Below are 12,296 nucleotides of genomic sequence, written 5' to 3'. Positions count from 1 at the left end.
CTTCTACATAGTATAAAACATTCAATATAAAAACATTTAACATAAAACATTCAACATAAAAACATTCAACATAAAAACATGCAGCAGTGACTATGGCAAAATTTGATTTGAAAATGCCATCCCCTAATAATCTTAGCTGAAGCTAAAAGCCTTGTGGCTGGGCATCAAATTCAAGGAGAAAGTGGGAATAAAAAAGAACAGAAGGAAGGACAAATCATCAAGGAAGAGTACATATATATAGGTAGCTAAAGTTGCAGGAAAAGCATAAGAAAAACTAAAGCAAGGAATGAGCTGAGGGCCCTTCCACACAGCCCTATATTCCAGAATACCAAGACAGAAAATCCCACGTTATCAGAATATGGATGCAGATAAACCAGTTCAAAGCAAATATTGTGGGATTTTCTGCCTTGATATTCTGGGATATATATATAGGGCTGTGTAGAAGGACCCTGAGCCTGGCTAGGCAAACTGGGAACAATTTTCAGAATGCATCTACAGTGTAGAATCATTGCAGGTTGACACAATTTTAACTGGCATTGCTCAGTGCTTTGGAATCACAGGAGTTATAGTTCTACAAGCCTCTGCCAAGAGTGCTGGTGCCTCCAAACTACAGCTCCCACAATTCCATAGCACTGAGTCATGGCAATTAAAGGGGTCAAGTGTCACTAATTCCCCAGTGCCAGTGCTGTTTTCCACATATTGTGCAATCACATTCACCATTAACGAATCGATTTGGAAGTTTCAAAAAATTCCGACTCGTAAAAATTTGGAAGTGACTTTAGAATCGAACCACCAGTGCCTCCTACATCCGAAACGAGTTTTGAATCATTTTTTAAATCAAGTAAGCCTGTTGGATAGACCATATCAGCTCTAGTTTCTGATACAGAACATATGCCATCCAGTAGTCACCATCTGCTCGCCCACAGAAAATCACATTTAATCATCTAGAGCTGATGTGTTCTATCCAATGCAATTTTCCGAATCAGTACCCCAAATAACCCCAGAAACAGGCCTAAAAACAAAGACACCAAGACACCTCCGCTTCCAGTGCCACATGCAATGGCTCTGCTCAGGGGGAGGGAGGAAAAGAAGAAGCAGCAGTTAGGAGACTTGCCATGGTGCTTTTCATGGGTAGTCAGCCTTTCCCCTCCATGATCCCCAAGAACTAAAATATGGTCTGCGGCCTCACCATTACTAAACTGTTGCAATGAGAGCAACTAGTCTCATGAAACCCTCTTACAGTGCTGAGGCAGTGGTCCACTTGCAATGTGCACCACTTGCAAGGGCTGATTTATTGCATCTGTGGATTAGGACAAAGGAATTTGGAAAAAAAGAGTAACACGAGGAACCGGCAGGCTCATAGGGCTAACTGCTGGCAGAGTCATGTGATTAATTTTGAAAAATGGCACCCATTTAGGAAAACCAGGCATGTTTTGGAAAGGCACGACCTTGTTAGAGATCATAACCTTTTGTAAAGTATGATCTTTCTGAGAAGAGTGAAAAACTCACTTGTGTCAACCTTCTCCTTAGTGGTAAATATCCACTAGTATTCATGCAAAGCAATTAGGTTTCTCAGCTGTTAGACTGATACGCCTAGGCATCCCTTTGAACTGTTAAGTACGAAGATATGCCAATGCACAAAAGAGACAAAAATAAGTAACATAGTTGGTTTATTCACAAACTTCATGTGTTCAGCATACAGGTACTTTGCATATCAATCCAGTTACAAATAGATTTGAAGCAGTTTCTCTGGACACATAACACAAGGCATCTTTCTTATAATCAACAGTCCAAAGTCTAAAGCATCTCTCTGTTCTGAGAGTCTAATGGAGTATCAAGCATTCTGTTTCGACTGACTTATAAAAGCATACTGTTTCTAAAATTGAATATGAGTCTAAATAGTCATAGATCACATGGTCTGCAGTCCATCCCTTCAGGTTGGGAACCATTGCCTTAGGGTCAAGATAAGTTGGAAATGACTTAGAGGCACACAACAACAACATGAAAGGGAAGGAGAGATGCTAACCAGTGAAAATAAACTGTAGAGAGGAAAAGTCTATAACTCTTTAGTGTTAGATGGGACTCGATCTGAACTGGGTTTCAGTTCCAGGTTTCAGTTCCTGGTTTTCAAGTTGCATCCATGCTGAAGTCTCCCCTGTTCAAATTGTGAGGCAGACATAAAAGGAAGAGAATGTGTCAGCAGAAAGAAGTTCTCTGTCATCAAAATGCAGTTGGCTAGGAGTCAACTGCATTAAATCACCACTGACCGAAAGGTCATGAGTTTGAAGCCAGCCCAGGTTGGAGTAAGCTCCCGACCATTTGTCTAGCTTGCTGTCAACCTTTGCAGCCCAAAAGACAGTTGCATCTGTCAAGTAGGAAATTTAAGTACCTCTCATGTGGGAGGCTAATTTAACTAATTTATGACGCCATAAAAATTTCCAGCAGCGGACGAAAGAATGAGAAAGTACTCCATCAAGGACTCGGTGTTACAAGTGGACCATGACGCGACAGTTCCCCCGGTAGGAACATACCCTCATGAAGCTTAAATTGCCTCTGTGTTTGTCTATATATGTTGTGTGCCTATGGCATTGAATGTTTGCCATGTATATGTACACTGTAATCCGCCCTGAGTCCCCTGCGAGGTGAGAAGAGCAGAATATAAATACTGTAAGTAGGTAAGTAAATAAATAAATAAATAAACTATAGACCAAAAGAAGTCCATTCTTTATCCAGCACAAAGCTAAACACCTATTAAAGCCTGCCTCTCAACAGGTACAATTTCACATGAAATTCAGCTGAGTCCTGGTCTATCCTTTCTCCTGGGGAAATCCAATGGATAGGCAGAAGGCCACTATAGACCAAAAAGTAATACAGTTATATACTCACAATCATGTATCCTATATCTATGCTTTTTGTTCCTGGGTTATAAACGTCATTTCCCAATTGCTTATAGAATCATAGAATCAAAGAGTTGGAAGAGACCTCATGGGCCATCCAGTCCAACCCCATTCTGCCAAGAAGCAGGAATATTGCATTCAAATCACCCCTGACAGATGGCCATCCAGCCTCTGTTTAAAAGCTTCCAAAGAAGGAGCCTCCACCACACTCTGGGGTAGAGAGTTCCACTGCTGAACGGCTCTCACAGTCAGGAAGTTCTTCCTAATGTTCAGATGGAATCTCCTCTCTTGTAGTTTGAAGCCATTATTCTGCGTCTTAGTCTCCAGGGAAGGAGAAAACAAGCTTGCTCCCTCCTCCCTGTGGCTTCCTGTCACATATTTATACATGGCTATCATATCTTCTCTCAGCCTTCTCTTCTTCAGGCTAAACATGCCCAGCTCCTTAAGCCACTCCTCATAGGGCTTGTTCTCCAGACCCTTGATCATTTGAGTCGCCCTCCTCTGGACACATTCCAGCTTGTCAATATCTCTCTTGAATTGTGGTGCCCAGAATTGGACACAATATTCCAGGTGTGGTCTAACCAAAGCAGAATAGAGGGGTAGCATTACTTCCTTAGATCTAGACACTATGCTCCTATTGATGCAGGCCAAAATCCCATTGGCTTTTTTTGCCACCACATCACATTGTTGGCTCATGTTTAACTTGTTGTCCACGAGGACTCCAAGATCTTTTTCACACGCACTGCTCTCGAGCCAGGTATTGCCCCCCATTCTGTATCTTTGCATTTCGTTTTTCCTGCCAAAGTGGAGTCTCTTGCATTTGTCCCTGTTGAACTTCATTTTGTTAGTTTTGGCCCATCTCTCTAATCTGTCAAGATCGTTTTGAATCCTGTTCCTCTCCTCTGGAGTGTTGGCTATCCCTCCCAATTTGGTGTTTATCACAAACACACAGATAAGGGAAAGGTATTCCCTTGACATTAAGTCCAGTCGTGTCTGACTCTGGTGGGTGGTGCTCATCTCCATTTCTAAGCTGAAGAGCCAGCATTGTCCGCAGACACCTCCTAGGTCATGTGGCCAGCATGAATGCATGGAGCACTGTTACCTTCCTGTGGGAGCAGTATTTATTCATCTACTCACAATTGCGTGTTTTCGAACTGCTAGGTTGGCAGAAGCTGGGGCTAACAGCGGGAGCTCACACCGCACCCAGATTTGAACCTGCGAACTTTCAATCAGCAAGTTCAGAAGCTCAGTGGTTTAACCCACTGTGCTACCAGGGGGCTCATAAAAACATGGAAAACTGCAGAAACTTTTTCTTTGTGGCCTAAACAAAAGGTTAAATATTGCAGCCACAATTTTCTGGAGTATAACAATTACTTTCAAAGAAAAGTAGCTGGTTGGGATGGAATGTTTACTTTTATTGTATTTATATTTGAATTGTTCGACTGATATGTCATGTTTGTTACTGTATGTTTAAATTGTTATGCTAATTGTTTAAATTGATATATCATGTTTATTGTTATGTGTGTAGTGCAGCATGGTATACCATGGTCTGTAAGCTGCCCTGAGTCACCCATTGGGGTGAGAAGGACGGGGTATAAATCTATATATATATATATAAAATGCTCTGTGCATAATGAGGACCTTAAAAACAAAAGAACTAATGAACAAAATCACACCAAATTTGGCAACAAAACGTCTCACAATACAAGAATCATAGAATCATAGAATCAAAGAGTTGGAAGAGACCTCATGGGCCATCCAGTCCAACCCCCTGCCAAGAAGCAGGAATATTGCATTCAAATCACCCCTGACAGCTGGCCATCCAGCCTCTGTTTAAAAGCCTCCAAAGAAGGAGCCTCCACCACACTCCGGGGCAGAGAGTTCCACTGCTGAACGGCTCTCACAGTCAGGAAGTTCTTCCTAATGTTCAGATGGAATCTCCTCTCTTGTAGTTTGAAGCCATTGTTCCGTGTCCGAGTCTCCAAGGAAGCAGAAAACAAGCTTGCTCCCTCCTCCCTCCTTTTGACCATCACTCAAAAAATTATGATTTTGTCATTTGAGAGTTGCTGGGAATTATAATTCACCTACAATCAAAGAGCATTCTGAACTCCATCAACAATGGAATTGAACCAAACTTGGCACACAGAACTCTCATGACCAACAGAAAATACTGGAAGTGTTTGGTGGGCATTGACCTTGAGCTTGGGAGTTGTAGTTCACCTACATCCAGAGAGCACTGTGGACTCAAACAATGATGCATCTGGACCAAACTTGGCACAAACACTCAATACGCCAAAATATGAACACAGATGGAGTTTGGGGAAAATAGACCTTGACATTTGCGAGTTGTAGTTACTGGGATTTATAGTTCACCTACAATCACCATTCTTAACCCCACCAATGACAGAACTGGGGCAAACTTCCCACACAGAACCCCCATGATCAACATTCAGTCCTACTCCCTTCACCAGGGCAAGAAAACGTAATCAAAGCCCTCCTGACAAAGAGCCATCCAGCCATAGATATAGATAGATATGATTCACACACACACAGAGATATAGTATCATAGATGTGAAAGGAACCCCTAAAGAAGGACAATTATATGTTGCATGTTCCTGATTAGGCAAACCAGGCAATCTCCACATCAACACTGACAAAGAAACAGCAAGAAATACTGTTTACCCACAAGCGTAAAGAAATTACATATTATTAGAAACCAATACTTTCTCTTTACTTTATATTGCAGATCACCAGACTGGGCCACAGCAACGCGTGCCAGGGGGGCAGCTAGTGTAGTATAATAACAATAAATAGTGCACAATTAAACAGGAAGTAACACTTTCAAGACAGCAACAGAAAATGTTTCAAATTTTGTTACATAGTAAAATCAAAAAAGTACAGCCAAGAAACAAAGAGAGAATTGTCAGAGGCAATGAAGGTGCTTCTACACTGTGGAATGAATGCAGTTTGACACCACGTTGACTGCCAGAGCTCCCTGCTAGGGAATTGTGGGAGTTGTGGTTTGGCACCAGCAGGCTTCTAGAGAGAAGGCGAAAGGCCTTGTAAAACTATAGCTTCTAGGATTCCATAGCACTGAGCCAGGTTAGTTCAAGTAGTGTCAAACTGCATTAATTGTACAGTGTAGAATTAACTTGTGGAGAAGAGAGGACAAGCATCACCTGCTGAAAGCATCACTCTTCTTAAGCAGCTCTTAAAGAGACAGCTTCTGTTTTATTTCACCTGGCTGGTTTAGGAAGAAGCCCCATTGAGACCCCTGATGACCACTCCAGACACTACTCCATACAACTCCTCACACCAGATCATGGCCTTTAAAATGGTATAAAACTGAATTCATTCTCTAGTGTACAGACCCATGCCTTGTGTGTACGCCCAAAGGCTGTCATTGAAGAAATCAAGTTGCCCCGCCCACCACTTCCCGCATCTCTTTCTGATTGGCCGAGAGAAAGTCTTTAGAACCTTTGGAAGGCCGGGATTTGCATTTTTGGCGCGACTCAGGTGGAGTTTTCCTATTGGCCTCCTCGCTCTTGTTTATAGCAAAGGTAGTTGGTGAAGGGCATTTGTTGGCATTGTATTTGGGTTTAAGGAAAAGGGAGGAAGACTATTATATTGCATGTAATATTACTAATAATATTACAGTATAATGGTATCGTACACTATAGTAATATTTAATACTGATATTGTACTATGCTAATAACATAATGTATGTATATAGTATATATGTTATAAGCTACTCTGAGTCCCTTTTGGGGTGAAAAGGGCAGCATATAAGTGTCGCAAATAAATAATACAATATACTACTACTACTACTACTACTACTATGATATTATAATTATATACTTTATATTACAAGTAATATTACTAATAATGGTATAGTACAGTACAATACAGTAATGTATAATACTGATATTGTACTATGCTAATAATATAATATATTGAGTTGTAGGTTTTTTCGGGCTATATGTTCTAGAGGCATTTTCTCCTGACGTTTCGCCTGCATCTATGGCAAGCATCCTCAGAGGTAGTGAGGTCTGTTGGAAGTAGGAAAATGGGTTTATATATCTGTGGAATGACCAGGGTGGGACAAAGGACTCTTGTCTGCTGGAGCTAGGTGTGAATGTTTCAACTAACCACCTTGATTAGCATTTAATGGCCTGAAAATGCCTGGGGGAAACTCTTGTAGAGAGGTGATTTGATGTGCCTGATTGTTTACTCTGTTGTTTTGCTGTTGTAATTTTTGAGTTTTTAAATACTGGTAGCCAGATTTTGTTCATTTTCATGGTTTCTTCCTTTCTGTTGAAATTGTCCACATGCTTGTGGATTTCAATGGCTTCTCTGTGTAGTCTGACATGGTGGTTGTGAGAGTGGTCCAGCATTTCTGTGTTCTCAAATGAAATGCTGTGTCCAGGTTGGTTCATCAGGTGCTCTGCTATGGCTGACTTCTCTGGTTGAAGTAGTCTGCAGTGCCTTTCATGTTCCTTGATTCATGTTTGGGCAATGCTGCGTTTGGTGGTCCTTATGTAGACTTGTCCACAAATGCTAATCAAGGTGGTCAGTTGAAACATTCACACCCAGCTCCAGCAGACAAAAGCCCTTTGTCCCACCCTGATCATTCCACAGATATATAAACCCATTTTCCTAATTCCAACAGACCTCATTACCTCTGAGGATGCTTGCCATAGATGCAGGCGAAACGTCAGGAGAAAATGCCTCTAGAACATGGCCATATAGCCCGGAAAAACCTACAACAACCCAGTGATTCCGACCATAAAAGCCTTCGACAATACAATATAATATATTGTATGTATGTATATATGTATGTATGTGTGTATATATATATATATATATATATATATATATATATATATAGTAAGTCACTCAGAGTCCCCTTCGGGGTGAGAAGGCTGGCATATAAATGTCGTAAATAAATAAACAAATACATAATACAATATAATACTAAAAAGAATAATATAATTTTATAATTATATATTTTATATTACATGTAATATTACTAACAATGTTACAATATAATGGTATAGTACCAATATAGCAATGTATAATACTGATATTGTACTATGCTAATAATATAATATATTGTATGTATATATTTCATGTAAGCTGGTCTGAGACCCCTTTGGGGTGAGAAGGGTGGCATATAAATGTCGTAAATAAATAAATATGGGTGCATCTCTACACCAAAGAAGTGATGCAGTTTGACACCGCTTTAATTGCCATGGATCAATGCTATGGTAAGGTACCAATAAATACTCTTTGGCAAAGAAGGCTACAGACCTTGCCAAACTACATCTCCCAGGAATCCATAGCGTTGAGTCATGGCAGTTAAAAGTGGTGTCAAACTGCATAGATCCTGCAATGTAGCTGCACCTTGGGATGCGCCCTTCTTTGTTTTCCTTCAGGCAGCAAGTTAAGGCTTTTACAGCAAGCCATTGCAAAGTGATTCCTTCCTTCCTTCCTTCCTTCCTTCCTTCCTTCCTTCCTTCCTTCCTTCCTTCCTTTCTTGAAAGGTTTGTATGGTATTCTGCTTTTAATCTGTTTTAAAGTAAAACTTTAATTGGCTTTAATTCTGTTAATTCATCTTAACTTTGTATGTTTTAATTACATGTGTTTTATTGTATTCTCGACCCCTTTTTGTCAGTGTCAGTCTTGGAGAAAGGTGAGATATAATTGTAAGAATATGGATGGATGACCTATTCTTGCCTAGATTTTTTTTAAATGAGAGAAAAGCAAAGGATCTAATCAGTTTAATTAGCATGAAACACTCTCATAAGGGATTTCTTTGGGCAGCTGTGAGTTTTCTGGGCTGTATGGCCAAGTTCCAGAAGCATTCTCTCCTGACGTTTTGCCCACATCTATGGCAGTCATCCTCAGAGGTTGAGAGGCCTGTTGGAAACTAGGCGAGTGGGGTTTATATATCTGTGGAATGATGTACAGGGTGGAAGAAAGAAAGGTTGTCTATTTGAGGAAGTGTGAATGTTGCAATTGGCCACCTTGATTAGCATTGAATGGCCTTGCAGCTTGAAAGCCTGGCTGCTTCCTATTGGAGGAATCCTTTGTTGGGAGGTGTTAGCTGGCCCCGATTGATTCCTGTCTGGAATTCCCATTTTTTAAGTGTTGCTCATAATTTACTGTCCTGATTTTAGATTTTTTAAAAATACTGGTAGCCAGATTTTGTTCATTTTCATGGTTTCCTCCTTTCTGTTGAAATTGTCCACATGTGAATGTTGCAATTGGCCACCTTGATTAGCAATTAATGGCCTTGCAGCTTCAAAGCCTGGCTGCTTCTGCCTGGGGGAATCCTTTGTTGGGAGGCATTAACTGGCCTTGATTGTTTCTTGTCTGGAATTCCGCTGTTTTCTGAGCATTGTTCTTTATTTACTGTCATGATTTTAGAGCTTTTAAAATACTGGTAGCCTGATTTTGTTCTTTGGCTTTGTAAATATAGGAATTGGAGAGGAAGCCATCCCAACCACCAGCCTTCCTTTTGGGGTGTGGGGATGTAACAGACACATAAGAATGGACCTGGGGGAGGTGTGGGGGTGTTGTGCAGTGTTTGAAATACTGTACTTTAAAAGTTTTTGTGATGTTATTTTAATTGTTTACAGGCTGCCCCCATTACAAACAAGATAGGTTCTATAAATTTGGTCAAGTTGAATTTGTATGTAAGTTGGAACAGGTACATTTTAAAAATGTAACTCCAGCCATAACTATATATCTTTATTTATTATTTTATTTACAGCATTTATATTCCGCCCTTCTCACCGTGCAGGGGACTCGGGGCGGATTACAGTGTACATATATATGGCAAACATTCAATGCCAATTTTTGACATACAAACATAGACAGACATAGACAGACATACACAGAGGCTATTTAACTTTTTCTGGCCGCCAGGGGAGCTGTCCCTTTCATCGTCCATCTGCAATGCTGATGAAGCACTTCCGCATTCCCCGCATGCTTCCCTGCTGGAATGCTTTGCTGGAGTCTTCTTTATGGCCTCATAAATCAGTTAATTTAGCCTCCCCACACTTTAAGGTGATACCTAATTTTCCTACTTGACAGATGCAACTGTCTTTCAGGTTGCAAAGGTCGACAACTGGCTACACACAATTGGTTGGAAACCCACTCCAACCTGGGCCGGCTTTGAACTCATGACCTTTTGGTCAGAGTGATCTTAATACAGCTGACACTCAGCCAGCTGTGCCACAATCCTGGTGCAACTTTGGATAGCATAAGGAAGGGTTTACACCCCTGTGTGTTTGTTTTGCTGTCTGTGCCCCAGTTCAGAAGATTTCCCCTCACTTTCTGTCCCTATGAGAATTGGACTTTGAAAAATGTGGCTTGTTGTACAAACAAGGATTGGTGAGAAAGCTTCAATTGAGACACCTTTTCCCCCATGATAATAACTCTATCAGGAGTGCATTTCCCTTCCAAGGTAGATTTCTCTCACTTCCTGGTGTCTCTCCCCCCCCCCCCCCCCCCCCCAGGGACTGCTTGCTATTCTATTGTAATGTTTCTTTTGGAAGTTTTGAGTTATAAATTGTGGGTTTTGTAATGTTGTTAGCTGCTTGGAGTCTCCTTCAGGAGAGGAAGATGAGCTATATGTAAAGAAATATTAATGATAACCCAAACCAAACATCAGCTAATAACAAAGAAAAAAAACCAGAGAACTACAAATAAAAGAAACACTGGGTTGTTGTAGGTTTTTTCAGGCTATATGGCCATAGTCTAGAGGCATTCTCTCCTGACGTTTCGCCTGCATCGATGGCAAGCCTCCTCAGAGGTAGTGACCTCACTACCTCTGAGGATGCTTGCCATAGATGCAGGCAAAACGTCAGGAGAGAATGCCTCTAGACTATGGCCATATAGCCTGAAAAAACCTACAACAACCCAGTGATTCCGGCCATGAAAGCCTTCAACAATACAAAAGAAACACTATTCTATGCACACCCACCAAAAGCCAAAGATTTAGGTATGAAGTAGACAAATGTACCCACAACCAAAAGTACCGGAAGTTTTTTAAAAAAGCATACAAATAAATTTTAAAAGGCAAAAGTTCAGCGAAAAACCTAAATGAATTCAAAACCTTAGGTTTTTTGGTCTTTACATGATTTTTCCAGCAGATGGCACTTGCTACTAATTTACAGTACTTAGTAGCAGCAATAAAGAAAGCCAACAGCTCAGTCTTCTTCCAGCCCCCTGTCAAATCAGTGTAGTTTGATAACATTTTATAGTATTTTCTGTTCGTCATGGGGCATCTGTGTGGGAGGTTTGGCCTAATTCTATCATTGGTGGGGTTCAGAATGCTCTTTGATTGTAGGTGAACTATAAATCCCAGCAACTACAACTCTAAATATCAAGGTCTATTTTCCCAAACTCCACCAATGTTCACATTTGGGCATGTTGAGTATCTATGCCAAGTTTGGTCCAGATCCATCATTGTTTGAGTCCACAGTGCTCTCTGGATGTAGGTGAACTACAACTCCAAAACTCAAGGTCAATGCCCACCAAACCTAACCAGTATTTTCTGTTCATCGTGGGAGTTCTGTGTGCCAAGTTTGGTTCAATTCCATCGTTGGTGGAGTTCAGAATACTCTTTGATTATAGGTGAACTACAACTCCCAAATGATAAAATTAATCCCTGCCAACCCCACCAGTATTCAAATTTGGGCATATCGGGTATTTGTGCCAAATTTGGTCCAGTGAATGAAAATACATCCTGCATAATCAGATATTTACGTGACGATTCCTAACAGTAACAAAATTACAGTTGTGAAGTAGACATAAAAATAATTGTATGGTTACTAGGGCTGGGCGGTTTCGTTTCGTTAATTCGTAATTCGTTAAAAATTCGTTATTTTTTTTGATAACGAAGCGATAACGAACCATTCTGGAGCAACTTAAAAATGAAACGAATGTTTAAATTTGTTTCGTAAATGCTTCGGATTCGTTATTGTATTTGTTTTGTTATCGGTTTGAGGTCATTTTGTTATTATTTCCGCATGTCTGGGGCAAGTTTTATAGTTGTTTTTTGTTTAATTAGTGAAAAAAAATTATAATTTCACACCAACAGTCAACAACAGAGGGAGAGGGAAGCTTCAGAAGCTCCCCCTGTCCCATTTGGAGGTTTTTTAGCGTATTGCGCGGTCGCGTCCGCCATTAACGAATCGATTCGTTATTGTTTCGTATTTGTTTCGTTAATGTTTCGTAATTTTTTAAACATTTATGAAATTTCGTAAATATCGAACTTTTTAAAAGAAAAATTTCGGAATTCTTTTAAATATCGAAACGCAAAAACCCCCAAAAAATGAATCGATTTTAGAAACAAATTTTTCTGTTGTTACCCAGGCCTAATGGTTACGG

This window comes from Anolis sagrei, chromosome 2 (genome assembly GCF_037176765.1).
Source record: "Anolis sagrei isolate rAnoSag1 chromosome 2, rAnoSag1.mat, whole genome shotgun sequence".
Classification (NCBI taxonomy): domain Eukaryota; kingdom Metazoa; phylum Chordata; class Lepidosauria; order Squamata; family Dactyloidae; genus Anolis; species Anolis sagrei.
This window is presented reverse-complemented; position numbering follows the sequence as displayed.